General features: G+C 39.7%; 1 protein-coding gene across 7 annotated transcripts in view; it reads left to right on the forward strand.

Annotated features, from left to right (window-relative positions):
• Positions 1-18,750, forward strand: part of KLHL32 (kelch like family member 32) — a 208,400-nt gene that overhangs the window by 58,736 nt on the left and 130,914 nt on the right. The gene's annotated exons all lie outside the window — the stretch shown is intronic.

Consider the following 18,750-nt stretch of genomic DNA (forward strand, 5'->3'; position numbering starts at 1 on the left):
AGGGACCCTGAGCCAAGGGATGTCACAGCCTCTGGGAGCTGGAAAAGTCAGGGAAACAGATTCTTCCTGGAGTCTCTGACACTTATCTTAGCACACTGAGTCCATTTTGAACTTCTGACCTCCAGAACTGTTAAGATTTGTGTACCACTAAGTTTGTGGTAATGTATCGTAGCGCCAGTAGGAAACTAATATAAACATCTTGACAATAACTAGCTGGAGTGGTTTTTCACTTGAGGTTTTTGTGAATTTTCAGATATGGTTTTGCTTACTATCAATTCTGTAGCCCTCCTGTCACAGGTGCTGCCTGATAATGTTAGGAAATGACAAAATCTTAGGTCTCAGATTTGAAGAACAATTAAACTATATATGTGGGTCATTGTATAAGAAGTGATGAGATTCCTGTATCTCAAAGCAAAATATCACGGGAGTCAGATGGGTTTCATGTATTGGTGCAGAATTTGTTATAGTTACGGTTGTTATTATTTTTACTGTTCCTTCCTGAGCACCATAATTCAGAAGGAGCCCCTAATTAATGTTTCAGCTTTGCCTTGTAAATAACAAGGGATCACTGTGTGACCAGTGAACTTTCTAACCTTAAATAGAAGAAATCCCGTGACTTGTGGTTTTGTGAGAAAAGGATATCCCCTGTCCTTTAAATAAGTGAAAGATAGTAAGTGCTCTTAAAATAAGCCTTGTGTGGAATGACACTCTTGGTACTTTGTGAAGAAAAGATCTGTGACGTGGCCTGTTGTAGTAGAAGATGCAGGTTTCAGTAGTTAGTATATCAGAGCAGTTTGAAATCAGAAAAGCACTCTGGGCTAGTGTTAGGTGAATTCTGTTTTAGAAGCTTCTGTCTCTGTTGTTAACTTGCCACATTATCTTAGGAGAGCTACTTCAGTTCTTGTGCCTTGGCTCCTTTGTAAAACTGGGATAATATTATCGTACCTGCTCTGTTATCTCGTTGAAAAATTGCTGAGATAATAGAAATTGCTGACGTGTAAATGTCACTGATTGGAAAGGAATAATAGCCTCACCAACGCTGGGTAGTATTTTTGCTATTAGTAAGAAAGGCCCTGGTTCATACACACAGGCACATTCACACAACATATACCCACACCAAGTTTAGCAGTGAAAGATCCAGTAAAGCCTTTGGATTCTGTGAAAGGATAAAGTACCATTTAGTAAATGATGAAAGTGTTTATTAAGAAGTTATTCATTATTTTGATATAAGCTCCATGAAAATCTTCAATCAGAATTTATATTAATTTTTCAGTGAGCCCAGAACTGAAATGTTTATTACCTATTGAGGCAAAGGAAGAAAACAGCAAACTATGGGAATTAAGCCAACTTTGCAACTTGCTGTGGTTTACTGAGTCAGATTATTTTCTTATGTCACAATTTTTGTCAAAATGGATAAAGGATTAGTTGTCATGAAGTGTGAAAGTGTGAAAAATTAGCCTAAGTGCAGTGGTTTCTCACATGGAGCTTTGTGTACCCCTCAAGGGGCAGATGAGTCCTGGGTTGTAGGGAAAACTTACTATCTATAACTTTTCATATCCATTTAATTTCTGCTTTGGGATTTATTTTATAATGTATGTAAACAGATTGGTATATAATATGTCTACATAATTTATAAATTATATATATTAGGGCTCTTGCTCAAAACATGTCAGTAATGTTTGTAAAAGCAAAAAGCTCAGAGAGTACTGCAATAGCAAAACGGAATACTGAATGTAATATTGAACATTCTAGCCTTTTTATGTATGAACTAGTATTGTAGTGATGCATGTGTTCAAGGTCAGAGCTTTGCTAACATTGTCAGAAACTGAGAACCAAGGTAAAAGGAAATTGTTGGCAATTTAAGTAATTGGCAGTTAGGTTGGAAAGTTACTGCGCAGTTGAGGAAAGAAACCTCCATTCCATAGACAGATAACTCAGTTCCACTTGAAAGCATCATCAGGGCAGGGATTTTGTCTTTTTTATTCACTGCCAAACCTGCAACACTTCTAACAGAGCAGAGCATGTAGTAAGCACTCAGCTAAAAGTTACTGGGTGAACATATTAATTTGAATGTATTAATTTGCTTGGTTGGTGTTATATACCAAGAAGCAACGTGCCATTTTGCTTATAGGTGCAGAATAGCCATAGTAACATGTCATAAAAGAACATGGTTGTTATTACAGGAAAGTTTGACTCATTTTTCTCTCCTTTGCTTGAATAACTAAGGTGAGTACACCTCTTGGGCCATGGTACTCTCTTTGATATTCTGCACTTTTTTTTTTTCTAATTTGCTGTCTTGGCTGTTTCTGGATCTCTCTGTGTGTCTCTTTGCTTTACTTTGTATCACTATTCTCTCTTTTCTTCATTTTTCTTTTATCTTTTTTCACTGATCTTCCCCTTAAAAATCTCTCCCTAGACAATAAATGCACACTTTGCCTTTATAGTGAGTAGATTTTAAAGTACATGTTGATAATTTATCAGTTGGACAAATGGAACATATGTTAGTTAAATTTTTAGTTAAGGGAAAATGTTTTCTTTTTAGATCATTGTTTATATTATTGTATCTAATACAGCAGGTGTGAAACCTTATGTGAAACTGGTCTGCTTACCTAGAAGTATAAATTATTGATACAGTAAAACACAGACATGTGATTTATCATATAAAGGGCTAAGCCATTCTGATGAAGTTTCATCTTTTTGAGATTCAAAAACCATTTGGCATTTTCCCTGCCTTAGGGTGTCTAATACAAATTTCAGTCCTCATTTATGTTGCCATGGAAACAAGAAGTAAATAGGCTTCTTAGATTTTGGATCCTAGATAAATAGGAATTGACTTTTTATGGTGAAGCCATGTGTGTTGCTAAAAGAATCTATCAAAAAGGATTTAAAATTAAAAGGCAGTGAAAACATATAGCAAAGTTAACTATCAAGACTGATGGATATAATTGTCAGAAAGTAAATAGGTGTGTTTGGGACTTGGGGGATTAACAAGCTGGGTCTGGTTGTGTCTAAAAGATTTTACTTGAGCTCAGAGACAGATGGCAAAGCGAATTCCAATGGGAGATTTCTTTATTCCCAGCATTCTTATTCATGGTTTAGGCCCACAGAGGGAATGCCCTCATCATTGGGAGAGTAACTGGTTTGCTTACCTATAGCATCCCAACGGGATGCTGATAGCATCTCATTCTGGAGAAGGGCTGATGGAACAGATAATGCCAAACACAGAACAGAAGGCTGGGATTCATGCAAGGATTAGGTGGGTGAGAGCGTGGAGCATAAAGAAATGAATTGTGCACGCTAAGGGGCCAGGGTTCTCCTTGCTTGAGGTAGCGATAGACAAACCAAATAATCAGGAAGGCAGAGAAGCCGGAGTGTGGCAGATACAGCCAGCTCATCCCGTCCCCTGCTGGAGTGGTTGCTTTTTAGTGTCTACTCAGTTGCAGTTTTCATTTTCTAACACCCCTTACACCTAGGTGGGGCCGCAGGACAAGTTCTTGCCAAAACGATAGGAGGAAAACGTATAAGTTGCTCTTGGGACAAAGTGGTTTTGAGCAGATACACCTGCTCCACAGTCTACTTCTCTGTCTACAAGCCAGATTGAAAGGACTCGGAGAAGAGCAGACCCGTGAGATGAAAGGGCCCTAACCAGCCATGTGTATAGTGGCTTACGTAGGAATACTCATACTGGGAAGTGTCATGAGTGAAGCCATGGGAATTTGGGCTTGATCTGTTATTAATATAAAACTACCTAATGTCACATTGCCTTAATACAGAATTATTGACAGGCTCAACAAATGGTTGAAAGTGTGACAGAAGTGGAAAACGGTTATTGATATAGTCAGAAAGAGATTTTACATTAAGTATAAGTAATACTGAAAGAAGAAAACTGTTTTCAATGCTACATATATACAAAGGGAAAAAAGAAACAAAAATCTGAAAAATTATAACACAATGTAAGATGGCAGAAGTTAGACCAAAACAAACATTTTAGTAGTAATATTTAGTAATGATATTTGTGATATGTTCAAAGTCATTCACTGAAAGGAACAAACTTAAGTTGATTAAAAATATAAATATAAATCTAAGTACAATTTGTTTATAAGAAGCATACCTCAGAAAAATATATCAGACACTAATAAAGTATGTGTGATAATATTAATATGGCCCAGACTAGAATTCAAGAACAGAATTCAGTTCAGTTCAGTTCCTCAGTTGTGTCTGACTCTTTGAGACCCCATGGACTGCAGCACGCCAGGCTTCCCTGTCCATCACCAACTCCCAGAGCTTACTCAAACTAATGTCCATTGAGTCGGTGATGCCATCAACCATCTCATCCTCTGTCATCCCCTGTTCTTCCCACCTTCAATCTTTCCCAGCATCAGGGTCTTTTCAAATGAGTCAGTTCTTTGCATCAGGTGGTCAGAGTATTGGGGCTTCAGCTTCAGCATCAGTCCTTCCAAAGAACACTCAGGACTGATCTCCTTTAGGATGGACTGGTTGGATCTCCTTGCGTCCAAGGGACTCTCAAGAGTCTTCTCCAACACCACAGTTCAAAAGCATCAATTCTTCAGTGCTCAGCTTTCTTTATGGTCCAAGTCTCACATCCATATATGACTACTTGAAAGACCATAGCTTTGACTAGACGGACTTTGCTGGCAAAGTAATGTCTCTGCTTTTTAATATGCTGTCTAGATTGGTCATACCTTTTCTTCCAAGGAGCAAGCGTCACCATCTGCAGTGATTTTGGAGCCCCCAAAAATAAAGTCACTGTTTCCATTGTTTCCCCATCTATTTGTCATGAAGTGATAAGACCAGATGCCATGATCTTAGTTTTCTGAATGTTGAGTTTTAAGCCAACTTTTCCACTCTCCTCTTTCACTTTCATTAAGAGGCTCTTTAGTTTCTCTTCACTTTCTGCCATAAGTGTGGTGTCATCTGCATATCTGAGGTTATTGGTATTTCTCCCGGCAATCTTGATTCCAGCTTGTGCTTCATCCAGTCCAGTGTTTCTCATGATGTACTCTGCATATAAGTTAAATAAGCAGGGTGACAATATACAGCCTTGACATACTCCTTTTCCTATTTGGAGCCAGTCTGTTGTTCCATGTCCAGTTCTGACTGTTGCTTCCTGACCTGCACATGGATTTCTCAGGAGGCAGGTCAGGTGGTCTGGTATTCCCATCTCTTTCAGAATTTCCACAATTTGTTGTGATCCACACAGTCAAAGCCTTTGGCATAGTCGATTAGAAGGGACAGTAAGTGACATTCTGACCAAAGTAACAATCCATCAAAAAGGTACGGTTATGAACCTTGCTGTTGTTCGGCTGCTCAGTCATGTCTGACTCTTTGCAACCCCGTAGACTACAGCACCCCACCCAGGCCTTCCTGTCCCTTACCATCTCCTGGAGTTTGCCCAAGTTCGTGTCCTTTGAATTGGTGATGTGATCCAACCATCTCATCCTCTGTTGCCCTCTTCTCCTTCTGCCTTCAGACTTCCCCAGAATCAGGGTCCATACTTTCAGGGATCATTTCTATAATTCGTTATGAACCTATATATCCACTTAATAAAGAATATTAGGAAAATAATAAGATCATAAGGATAAATCAACAGATTCTCAATCATAGTGGGAGATTTTTAACACTCTTCTCTCTGAAACTCACAGATCATATAGACTCAAAATAATAAAAAGGTAGCTAGAGGATCTGGATAGCACACACTCTCAACACATACAAAGTAGTTGTAAAAATTGTAGTTAAGTAGGTCATTCTGACCACATTGTAAGTAGGTAATAAGAAACTCATTAAAAGCAGAAATCAGTAACAAAAGTTAGTGGTCTTACACCCCATATACTTGGAATTTTTTTTCTTAAAAAGCACTCAGTCAATTCCTTAATTAAAAAGAAAACATCAGAATTACAAAATATTTAAAACTGAATCTTAATTAAAGCATTGTTCTTAACATGAATTTGAAGAAGGACAATTACAGCCTTCTTTGCAGTTTGGGCTCCCTGGGAAGAAGACTTTGAAGTCAGCACCCACAGAGGGAGGTGGAGAAAGCAGGGTTTAGGAGGAGAAGCTGACCTTTGGTGCCAGTCCAACAACAGTCTCAGCTGACTGTACAGGAGACTCTGGAGCTAAATGCGCTTTGGTTTTGGGCCAAGGTGTCCAGGACTTTATATTCTTGCACTGACCACTCACTGACTGTGGGCCACCCAGGAAGGGGCAGGACCTTGGACAAGGTACTCTCAGAAGCTGGTCAGTCCCTGAAGAGGCTGGGGGCTGAAGTCTGTCTGCCCACAGTTCTCCCAGCAGCTGGGGCCACAGAGTCTTCATTAAAAGGTGACTGGGGGGCCACATCACAGTGTCCTTTCCAAGCCATTTGCATTTATTTAAAAAAAATAGGAAAGATCTAGAATGATGAACTATGCTATCAAATCCAAAAGCTGAAATTATAAAACAAACCCTAATAAAATAGTTGGGAGGGAATATGAATAAAAGCAAGTATTCTTGAAACAGCATACATATATATTTTTATGTCCAATATTCTTAAGCTGTATTTTAATATTATTTTTATAAGTTTTGGCCAGATTTATATAAGAATTTTAGAAAAGGAAGAGTCAATATATAAAAAAAAGTTTTTAATTTATATAAAATGAAAAAGGTGACATTTATAGATGAAGAAAGGAAAAATTATTATCAAAGAAACCGTAGAAACTTTATATCAATAAACACCAGAATCTTAGTGAGCATATTTCTAAGAAAATATAAATTACCACAGTTGAATCAAAAGAAAAGGGAAGAGATAAGAAATTGGAGGAGTGTCAAAGTAGCTATATACCTCCTCAGAAAGGCAGTGGGCCCAGATTTTTTACATACTGGTACCACTAACTGTTTATGTAACAGCTGTTTCCCATAAACCTGTTCTAAAGGCTAGAAGAAAATGGAAAGCCACACACCTAATTTTATAAGGCTGATGTAATTCTGTTACCAAAAAAAAAGGGCAGCAAGAGAAATGAGAACCTAATCTCACTTAAGAGCATAACAGAAATTGTCAGTAAAATAAAGCCAAATTCAACGTCTGTTTCCAGTCTGCTTTTTTCTAACTCATCCTCATCTCAATTACTTCCTGTTCGTTGAAGCACTGTCTTCACTTGGCTTTTGGGTTTTGGTTTTATAATCCACTTATTGACTGACATTTCTCACTATTCTTTGCTGGTTTGTCTCTTCTCCCCAACTTCTTAAAATGAAGTGACCCAGACTCGGTCCTTACACTTTTCTCTGTCTGTAGCAGCTTTCATGAAAATCTCACACTGTCTTATGTGTGTGTATATGTGTGTGCGTGTGTGTATTATACATACGTGTGTGTGTTAGTTGCTCAGTCGTGTCCAGCTCTTTGTGACCCCATGGACTGTAGCCCATCAAGCTCCTCTGTCCATGGGATTCTCCAGGCAAGAATACTGGAGTGGGTTGCCATTCCCTTCTCCAGGGGATCTTCCTAACCCAGGGATCAAACCCTTGTCTCCTGCGTTGCAGGGGGACTCTTTACCGTTTGAGCCACCAAGGAAGCCCCATTATACATATATATGTAATATAAAATGATATCTTATTCAGGGTTCTTTATAGAAACAGAGCCAATAAGATTTTATAGAGAGATTTTTTAAATAAGGGATTGCCTCATGCAATTACAAGTCCCAAGATCCACCCAGCCAGCAAGCTGGAGACCCAGGTGAGCCAATGATGTAGTCTCAAAGTGAAAGCTGTAGTCTGAGACCCAGGAAGAGCCAGTGTTTTAATTGTGTGTCCAAAAGCAAGAAAAAGCCGTGGGAGTTCTATGGTGGTCCAGTTGTTAAGACTTAGGGCTTTTACTGCCATTGGTCTGAGTTCAATTCCTGGTCAGAGATCTAAGATCCCACAAACTGTGTGGTGTGGCCAAAAAAAAAGAAAAAAGAAAAGCCAACATCTCAGTGTAGAGGCAGCCAGGCAAAGAGAGTCGTCTCTTATTCTGCCTTTTGTTCTATTCAAGCCTTTGCCTGGTTATATGCGGCCCACCTGCATTAGGGAGGGTGTCTGCTTTACTCAGATTGTCAATGCACATGTTAATCTCATGTGGAAACACCCAGGCTAACGTTTGACCAAATATCTGGGCTTCTTGTGACCCAGTCAAGTTGAAAGTAAGCTTTATTATCGCAGATGATGACTCCCAAATTTATATCTCCAGAATGGACCCTTCCCTCTATCCAATTTCTTGCTTAGTATCTCTGCTTGGATGTTGAAGAGACATCACAAATGTATCTAAATCAAGCTCCCAGTTCCCTCCCACTTAGCTGCTTATTGCACAGTATTTTCCATTTCAGTTAACAGTGACTCTATCGATAGTGCAGGCCCCAAACTGCTGGGTAATTTGGGTGTCCTTTCTTTTGCTTCCAAACTACCAGTAAGCTGCATGGCTCTACTTTGAAAATATATTGAGACCCCAGCCATCCCTACTCCTACCACCCTGGTGCAAGCTGGGATCATTTTTCCTGGAGTTTTTCAGCGTCCTCCTATTTTATCTTTCTACTTTCGTCCTTGAGCCCTTGGAGTCTATTTTAGTACTTCAGCTGCAGCGATCTTTTTGAAAGCAAGTGAGATTATATTGCTTTTGCTCAACATCCTCTGATGATTTCCACTTTCATTCAGAGTAAGAGCCAGTGTCTTTTAGGTTACCTGATTCTGCGTCATCAGGCCTCTTTGCTATGACTCTTGCCCTTCCATCCCCATCACACTGACCTCTTTGTTGTTTCTCAGACATGCCTGGCATATGCCCACCTCAGGGCCTTTGCACAGCTGTTTCCTATGCCTGCATTACTCTTCTCTTTGATAACTACATGACTTTCTCCATTGTTCCCTTTAGATCTTTGCACAAATACTACTTTCTCAGAAAGTAAGACTTTAATTTTATCTATGGTAACCTTGTTTTTAAAGAAGACTATATTTATGTATTAAGTATATAACTAGAAAATAGTTAAGACAAAAGCCACCATTTAGTTTTTGTAAACTTTTGGAGTCATACGTACAGTCAGCCAAATCTTTTTCCTAGGGAATTTGGACTGTATTTATTCACCAGTGACAGGAACGCCTGCGTCCATATATACAGTTGTGACTATAAAACTGACCAGGGATACCTGTTGGAGAAGGCAATGGCAACCCACTCCAGTACTCTTGCCTGGAAAATCCCATGGACGGAGGAGCCCGGTAGGCTACAGTCCATGGGGTTGCGAAGAGTCAGACACGACTGAGTGACTTCACTTTCACTTTTCATTCTCATGCACTGGAGAAGGAAATGGCAACCCACTCCAGTGTTCTTGCCTGGAGAATCCCAGGTACGGGGAGCCTGGTGGGCTGCCGTCTATGGGGTCACACAGGGTCGGACACGACTGAAGCGGCTTAGCAGCAGCAGCAGCTGCAGTGATACCTGTTTCAGCTTTCACAAGTAAAAGCGATCTTCATTAATACTAAATAATATTTCTGTTTTTATCTGTCCAGATCTCTGTGTTTACTAACTGGTGTGAAGGTAGGGGAGCAGAAGGATGGCTCAGGGCCTCTGGGACACTGACTTTGTTTTCTTCTCACACTTGAGAATATGGCCTTACTGATACTGAGATTGAGTTAAAACCTAGGAGAGTGATGATTATACTAGCTCCCCAATATAGAACTCCTTAGATTCTTTGTGGATATGTACTACTGGAAAGGGAACTTAAGTGCTGAATTCCAAAGACTTGTGACCTGGCAGACGTCTTGCTGTTTTCTTGGATCCAGCTGGCCTAGTTGGACATGTGCAACATCACCTGAAGCCGATGGGGAATTAAGACCCTGGGAAAACTAGAAGCTAGCTACTTGTAAGTTTTAGAGTCATTGGCTAATTAGTTGGGGACCTAATGTAGTAGTATTTGGTTGCGTCCCTTCAGCTTTTAATTCCAAAAATACTAGAATCTGGTCCAGAAGAGGTACTTAAAATGCTGCAGTATACTTCTTAGGGTGATTGTGACTTAAAAAAAAACAAAAACAAAACCCTGCAAACAAACATAGCTCTCCAAGGAGTCATAGAAATTGACAGAAATAATCGCAGTTGAAAATGTGTTGAATTTCTCACCTAAGTCATAAACACGTGCTATCTGTGAGTAGATGCTGGCGTTCTGCAACTTGTATCCGCTGATTAGTCATTTAGTTAATATCTACCAAGAAGAGGCCTCATGAACTAGCTTTTAAATTTAGCCAGAAAAAATAGCACCATTAATGATGGCCTTGACATTCAGCAAAGCCAAATTAAGCAGTCAATCTGACATTTTATAGACAGTCTGTTACGGAGCCTCACGCCCGTTGGATGTTCGATAAGCATTAATTGCCTGGCTGACAATGAACAGCCACACATCTGTCTGTTATAGAAGCTGCAGTGCTTGAGTAACCAGGAGAAGGCTGATTTTAGATATGCTGTGAGATAGGATCTTGTGGGCACCAATGTGTATGGGGTTGCAGTTTTGTTTTGTATGTTAAATTAAAATGGATTCATAATTTCCTTTTGAAACTGAACACATTCATTATAAACAGTATTCCCTTTGTCTATTCAAGGTGAAGTACCAGTTCATAGTGGTAGTGATCAACTGTTATTTCCTCTTTAAATAGAAAGCTGAGAGCTTCTAAATAATCATTGTCACATCCCCTTTTAAAATTATGTACATCAGTGCCAGAGAAATCATTAACATTTTGGATCAGATAGCCATTAATTTCATTATTGTGCTGTTAGTGCACTGTGTTCATTATAGTGAGTGGAGAATGGTGAACTCTGGTCTGCATTTTATTCCTTTATTTAAACTGATTCATTTCTACTGAATATAAACACTATGAAGCTAGATAAATACTTGTAATAATAGCAGCTGTTTTTCCTCATTTAATTCTCTACAGTCATTGTGCTAGGCTCTTTGTATGTATTTAAGTTTGTATTGAAAGATTTTTTTTTGCTTGTTCTGCCATATCTTTTTTATGCTTTTAAATTTATGACTTTCACACTGCTTTATTTAAAATCACAATTTCACTCATGCTTATTTAATCATGGTAATACAGTCAACCTTAGCTTCATTGGAAAGAACAAGAACACATGTTTGAAGTATAATGAAGCTGATGAAGACTTTAAACCTTTAGAGATTGACTACTGAGCAGAGACATGTTTTGTAATAGCGGGACATGATATAAAAGATAGCTGATCATGTGAATCTGATGAGTTGGTAAAAGAATTATTGGAATTTATAGATCAGCCTTGATTCTGTTTATCATTTTTATTTTAAAAAAACTGCTTCAAAATGAATTGTCCACGCTGTGGGATGATCCAGGGATTGCCAAATCAATTGCTTTTAATTAGCTTATCTGATGTTGATTGGATTTTGGGCCTGCATGCCTAGATAGGAGTCCAGGATTGAATTATCAGTTTTCTTCTCATTTAGAGAGATGTGACTCTGAAGTGATGAGAGAGCTTTTCATATCAAATCATTCATATCACTTTAAAAATTATATATCTTTGCATACATATTTTCATAGGATTAAAAGAAGTTCTCCATTTAGTTACCTTTGAAAGTATTTGAGCTCTTGCAGATTATTCTTAAACTCTTTTCCTCCCGTTTTATAAGATGTAGAGACTTATCATGTAGCCCACATCGACAAAGCATCAAATATGTTTGCAGAAGGAGTGAACTCGAGCGTATGGGATGACCCAAACACTTTAGATTAAACTGGCCTGTTCTGCCTTGCATCAGGAAGGTTCCAGTGAAGTGGTTGCCTGGCAACTAATGGAGTTAGAGAAAACTGTGTGTTAACTGCCGGGCCTCTTGCCTCCTCTGTGTGAACGCCTAACAAGGAGAGAGTGGCTTCAGTGTATATTGCCTGATTCACAGCTGTCAAACCAAAGTGGTGAGTAAAAGGAAAGATTGAAAAGAGATGGCACAGCTGGACTGGGTGCTTGTATTTATAGCCTTACACGTCGTCTTTTATGTAAGCATGTTGCAGAAAAAGATTTTAAGGGAGGACTTTGAAAATAAAAGAGGAACTGTTGAAATTTGGGGTTACGTTTTTAAGAACAATCATTAACTTACATTGAGTTTTTAAAGAGTAGACTAAAAAGTGATAATTGAGGTGTTCCCACGCTATTATCTCAACATTCTTCGAAAATGTTCTGTTTAGAAAAGAGGTAAAGCATTTTATATGATGATGCCCTGAATTTTAGGACAGAAGCTATGTTTTAGTGATTGTACATATGCATACTGTAAGGTACAGGGCTGGTACATCTGCTCCTGCTCCCTTGCCATCCACATGACAGACGTAATAACTCGATCCTGGTTGGTCTCACTTGAGCCTGGACGGGACCTCACGGCTCTCAACAGGACTCCACCAGCCACTACCAATATGAGTCTGGGCAGGCAAGAAACTACCTTGGCGTTCTTTTTTTGTTTTCTTTTGGTATTTTTTTTTTTAAGTTGAAGTATAGTTGATTTACAATATCATGTTAGTTTCAGGTTACAGCACAGTGATTCCGTGGTTTTGCAGATTATACTCCATTATAGGTCATTATAAGATGATAGCTGTGATTCCCAGTTCCATACAGTGTATCCTTACTGCCTGTCTGACTTTTACATAGAGCAGTTTGTAGCTGTTAACCCCATACCTCTAGTTTGTCCCTTCCCCCTTCTCTCTGCCCTTTGCTGACTACTAGTTGGTTTTCTCTATCTGTGAGTCTGTTTTGCATATAGAGTCATTGGTGTTATTTTTTAGATTCCACGCATCAGTGACACCATACGGTGTTTTTGTTTGTCTGTTCAACTTATTTAACTAAGCCTAACACTCTCTAGGTGCATGCATGTTGCTGTAACTATCAGTATTTCATTCCTTTTAACGGCTGAGTAATACTCCATTCCATCCCACACACATACTACCACTCAGAAGTGCAGTTGTCTGTTAATGGACACTCAGTTGTTTTCTTGCCTTGGCTCTTTGTACATAGTACTGCTATAAACACTGAGGTGCATGTTTTTTGAATTAGTGGTTTTGGTTTTTTTCCATATATATATATTCTGGAGTGGACTTCCTGGATCATATGGTAGTCCTGTTATTAGTTTTTGAGGAAACTCCATACTGGTTTCCATAGTGCTTGTACCAATTTAAATTCTAATCAACAGTGTACAAGATTTCCCTTTTCTCTTAAGTCCTCACCAATATTTGTTGTTTGTAGACTTGTTTGATAATAGCCATTCTGATAGGTGTGTGGTGATATCCCACTGTTGTTTTGATTTGCATTTCTCTGATAGTTAGCAGTGTTGAACATCTTTTCATGTGCCTGTTAACCATCTGTGTATCTTCTATGGAGAAATGTCTGTTCATGTCTTTTGCCCATTTTTTGCTTGGGTTGCTGTGCCCATTCTTTACGGCAAATTGAAAATCCTTAAAAGGTTCTACTTTTAGTAGAGGGATTTGTATCAGTAGTAACTTTGAGGTGGCCACCCAAATTTCCTCCTCAGGAAAATATAAGAAGGAGATAGACCAGAGAAAGTCATCTGAAGTAGTTAGGAATAGGAAGGTAAAGTGATGGATTTGTCTGAAGGTTCCTACCACTGCCGCCATCTAAGAACATGGGATAATTTACTCTTTTAAAGGCCTTGTTCTCGGAACTGTGGGTCTGTCCTTAACTAAGCAGTAACTTCCCCTCCCTTCACCTTAAGCCTGGAGATCAGTTCTTGCTTGCTAGAATTTGAACTCCCGTCTCCTGCCTGGATTACAGGATTTCTAACATTGACCTTGAGTGCTAACATGTTATGAGCCAGATAATATGGAGTAGGTGCTGTTTCCCATAGACTTAAGAGCTGTTATCACGTATTGGAAAGGCCATTAAGCAGAAATGAGAGTGAGTTTATTGACTTTCTACTGAGACCAAGGGGAGAAGGTTGTCAGGAGGGTGACTGTGATTCAATATTCTGAAAGTATGGCTAATGCTTTGCATTCTCCTGTGAAGTATTGGGGCTTCCCCGATAGCTCAGTTGGTAAAGAATCCGCCTGCAATGCAGGAGACCCCGGTTTGATTCCTGGGTTGGAAAGATCTGCTTGAGAAGGGATAGGCTACCCTCTCCAGTATTCTTGGGCTTCCCTTGTGGCTCAGCTGGTAAAGAATCCGTCTGCAGTGCAGGAGACCTGGGTTCAATCCCTGGATTGGGAAGATCCCCTGGAGAAGGGAAGTACTGGGTGTCTCATCACTGCAAATATTCAGATAGGCAAGGAGGGTTGAGCGGGTAGAGTACTGACCACAGCTCCATCTTTCAGACTCTGAAGTGCACGTGGGTTACTAGGGGCTCGTGTTGAAGTGCAGCTTTCCATCCCGTTAGGTGTGGGTGGACCTGAGATTCTGCATTTCTATGAAGTTCTCTTTGATGCCAGGACTGCTGGCCTTGGGACCACATGCTGAGCAGCGAGAGGCCAGTGATCTCTAAAGTACCTTCCAATTTTAAAATTCTATTTACAGAAAAAAAAAAAGCTAGAGTTTTACTTCTGATACCTAAGACACATACTGTGCAGCTCTAATAAGCCACATCAGAGCCCCTTATGTGTCTTACTCACAGAAGTCTCCCTTAACACCTATTATATTTTAATCAACACAGAATCTCTCAGTCTGCCTCCTCAGTAGCCCCACCTCTTCCTTTTCTCTTAAGGCTTTCAAAGTTGTCTGATATTACAGCCCTGTAAAAATGTCCTTTCTTCATAGCTACTTCCCCTGATTCATGCAGACTCTGTTTCACATCTTCGTGGTCACTCCTTCATGTGGACCCTAAATTCTGCCTTTTTAGGATAGCTGTCAAAATGTAATCCCGGTTTGGTCTTAGGCCTTGTGTCCGTAGTAAATTTTGAAAGACAGGATTGTGCCACTGTCTGCCGTATTAGGACAGACCAAAAAGGTCTCTGCATAGGAAAGATTCATACAATAATAGCTTACCAAGTTTATTCAGTAAAAGTGCCATCCCTAAGTATCTGAAAGACATTTAAAAAGAATGAGCTTCTTTACATGGTGGATAGTGAAGTATTGAAATCCCATACCCATGGGATACAACCATAGACTGGAAGGTACCAGAGGGCTTTCCTGGTGGCTCAGCGGTTCAGAATCTGCCTGCTGATGCAGGAGATGTGGGTTCGATCCCTGGGTCAGGAAGATCCCCTGGCGAAGGAAATGGCAACCTACTCCAGCATTCTTGCCTGGAAAATCCCATAGATAGAGGAAGCCTGGTGAGCTGCAGTCCATGGAGTCCCCAGAGTCGGACACGAATTCGCAACTAAACAACAACAAAGAGGATAACATAGAGGCATCAAAGGAATGAGGCATCTGAAAGGGTGACCCAAGGCTAAAACCAGATGTGTGGATGCCATTTTCCCGAGTATCTAACTGGTGACAAAGATAAATATAACCTGACTTCATGATGGGCAAACAGCTTCTGGTTTTCATGGGTACTGTCTCTTTAGCTAAGAAAACACCTTGATTTGTGTCCTTTTTCCATTCCATTCTCCCTCAGAGGACCCAAGTAGTTGAAATATGGTCACATCTAGGAGGCGGAGAGTTCTAAGGAGAAGTAGGATAAACCATCATCATGCTGGTTTTGAAGGGCTCATTATCACCTTGTAAGTTAATTTGAGAAGTAACGTGCCAAGAGCAAAGGTGTGAAGCACAGTTAGATTCTTGGAGTAAACAAGCTACATATTTGAAAATGCTGGGGAAATCATTATGTTTCACAGTTTTTAGCATACAAGGTGGATTTTTCCTTTACATGGTTAAGGTGAGGGAAAACGGGTATTTCAGAAACAAATGCACCTTTTTTCTGTCTGATTCTGTTTATAGTAATATTATTTTACTGTTTTTATTTGTTCTGAAGTTTTGTTCTCTGAGAGTATTCCTGTATTGTTTGAGGGAGAATTTTAAAAAGCCGTAAATGTACCAGGAGGAAAAGAAACTCCAGCCAGATCTCCCCCCTCTTTCAGGCCATTAACCTCCTCGAATGGCTTGGATTGCTTTTTCATTTGTGAGATAAAGAAGGTAAATAGTCCAGTTTGAAACTATGGTTAAGACCCTTCTATCCTTAAAATCAAGGAAATGTGCTATTGTGGTTAATTGAACAGTCTCATCAACTGAGATTTACTACCTGTTTTATATGTGAGGTGTAACCAAAATGCAATAAAGGATAATCACCATTAACACTAAATTGAGCAAAATGTAATCTTTGTTGATTCAGAGGTTAGTTCCGATCTCTTTGATGCCTCATGGCCATTGTAAACAGTCACTAATTACATAATATATAAAAGGCTTTGGGGATCAGGCTGGGTCTGCCGCAGTCTGTGAATTGCTCTTTTCTATACCTCTCTTAGACATGTTTACTTTTATTTATCTCTCACAAAAGATAAGAGTTGAATGTGCCCCAAGCAGTACAGTTATTTCATCTGTAAAATCGTTCGTGTTCTGATAAAATGAGAAGTCACGATACATCTCGCTCCTATCGAGTGCAACTCCAAAGCTACATGTAGCTTACCAGGTAAAGAGATCATATTTTGCCAGCTAAGTGCCTAACGAAGTCTATCATCTGTCATTCTACTTATCTTGGAGGAAGTAGTAGAATTGCCATCGGTCAGTTTTGTGGCATCATATCCCAAGTCCCAACCTAAAGTTGGTTGTTGCTCATCTTGTGACTGCATGACAGCTAATGTGACCCAAGGAAACTTAATTCATGCACTATGATTTTAGGACTCAATTTGTGTCATTTCCGTGTGAATTACAGAGGAATGACATGTTATAAATCCACAACTCTATCTGTGGCAGGCACTTCAAGTGGATTGCATTCTCACAAACCGGGTTTTCCATTAGAAAGGCTTGTGGTGGTTGCAGCACATCACCAGCCAAGAGTAAGCTGCGACGACTGTGAATCTCAGTCTGGCCAAGGCTCTCCCAAAGCAAAACAGTGTGAGCCGAGAGAGAGTCTGTGCAGTGTTTTCCTGTTTCTAAGCAGAAGCCTCCCATGCTTTGGCAGAATGTTGTGGCTTGATAGAGGACATTGCCATATGTTGTTACTTTTTTTCTAAATGTCTAGCTTTGAACTAATTTGGTAGATACTCTTTCTCTTTAACTTTTGGTACTTTTTTATCCCAGGGTCTAAAATGCCTTACATCCGGAAATTCTTTTTTAACGTCGAATTATTTTTGTTTATGATGATGTAGAAGAGCTGGTCATTATCTGCAGTTGAATTTTTAAAGAGTTTGTCAGGGCATTCATTCACTCACTCATTCATTGCCCTGTATTTATTACTAAAGTTATGTAATGCTAGGGTCTAGGGGCTCCATGGTGGAGAAGGCAAATATGGTGCTCACTTTTATGTACATTACAGTTTAACTTTTCAGTAAGTTTGATGCTACAAAATAATACCCTTGGTCTCATCACCTCTTCTGCTACAGAAGGAGATTCTGTTCTTCCCCATAGGCTCTAGCAGGTCTCCAGACATTGTTTAACAAGCTTAGGCAGCCGGCATTTCACTGTGTCAGATGGCTGGGTTCTTCCTCATTTGGTGTTATCCAATGAGGCACTTCCTAATTGAGGTGCCTGGTAAATGTATTAAACTCACGCCATTGATTTTGATTTCTTAGTTCCCTTTTTAAAAAGTTGATTTATTTATTTTTGGCTGCACTGGGTCTTTGTTGCTGTGTGCAGGCTTTCTCTAGTTGCGCCAAGCAGGGGCTACTCTTCATTGAGGCGTGCAGGCTTCTCATTGCGGTGGCATTTTTTGTTCCTGGGCACGAGCTCTAGGTGAGCAGACTCAGTAGTTGTGGCACACAGGCCTAGTTGCCCCACAGCATGTGGAATCTTCCTGGACCAGGGATCAAACCCAGCCCCCTGCATCGGCAGGACCACCGGGGAAGGCCCCCCTTTTACCTCTTAATTAATGAGCTCTGCTGATTTTTAAAAATGATGTGTTGTTTGTAACATTAAGTTTCTAAGGCCAAATGATGCGATATCAGAACGGAAGTTAGGTGTTTTTAGAAATGGAGATGATGGTTTGTACGATGGAGTCAGTCCTTAAAGTAGGGTGTAGGGGTATGTGGTGAATGTGAAGTCCTGTGGCCAGACATAGGGATTTTGAATGGAATTGTCACTAGGAAGGTCTTTGAGAGGAATGAATTTGGGCAGAGGGCGGGTGGAGGCAGCTGTTTCTTAGCTCTGGATTATAAATAAGAGTTTCTATTTAATGAGCATCTACTCTGTGCCAGGGGTTATGCGTGACATTAAGCATAATTGTATCTAAACATCAAGTCAACCCTGTGAGGTTGGTATTGTTCCCATGTACAGATAACAGCCTGAGGTTCAGAGAAGTTAACAAATTATCCAAAGATCATGTGTTCAAGGTAAATAGCCTCCATGACCAAGTAGGTTATAGAACCAGGATATGAATCAGATGTGTCTTCCTGCACAACCTATAACCTTAAAAATATGACAGTTTTCAAAAGACAGTTGTTAGAAATACATAGGTAACACATGTTCATGGTAATGATCCAAATAATGTTATGTGTAAATAGAGTAAAATAGTAGTTCCTTCCTTCCCTCTGTAGTTATACGCTATAATATAACCACAGTGACCAATTTGGTGTTGCTTTGTTGCTTATACAAACATGTAACATTTTTTAGGGGTTATATTCTTTTCCCAACTCTGC

This window comes from Cervus canadensis, chromosome 20 (assembly GCF_019320065.1).
Source record: "Cervus canadensis isolate Bull #8, Minnesota chromosome 20, ASM1932006v1, whole genome shotgun sequence".
Taxonomy (NCBI): domain Eukaryota; kingdom Metazoa; phylum Chordata; class Mammalia; order Artiodactyla; family Cervidae; genus Cervus; species Cervus canadensis.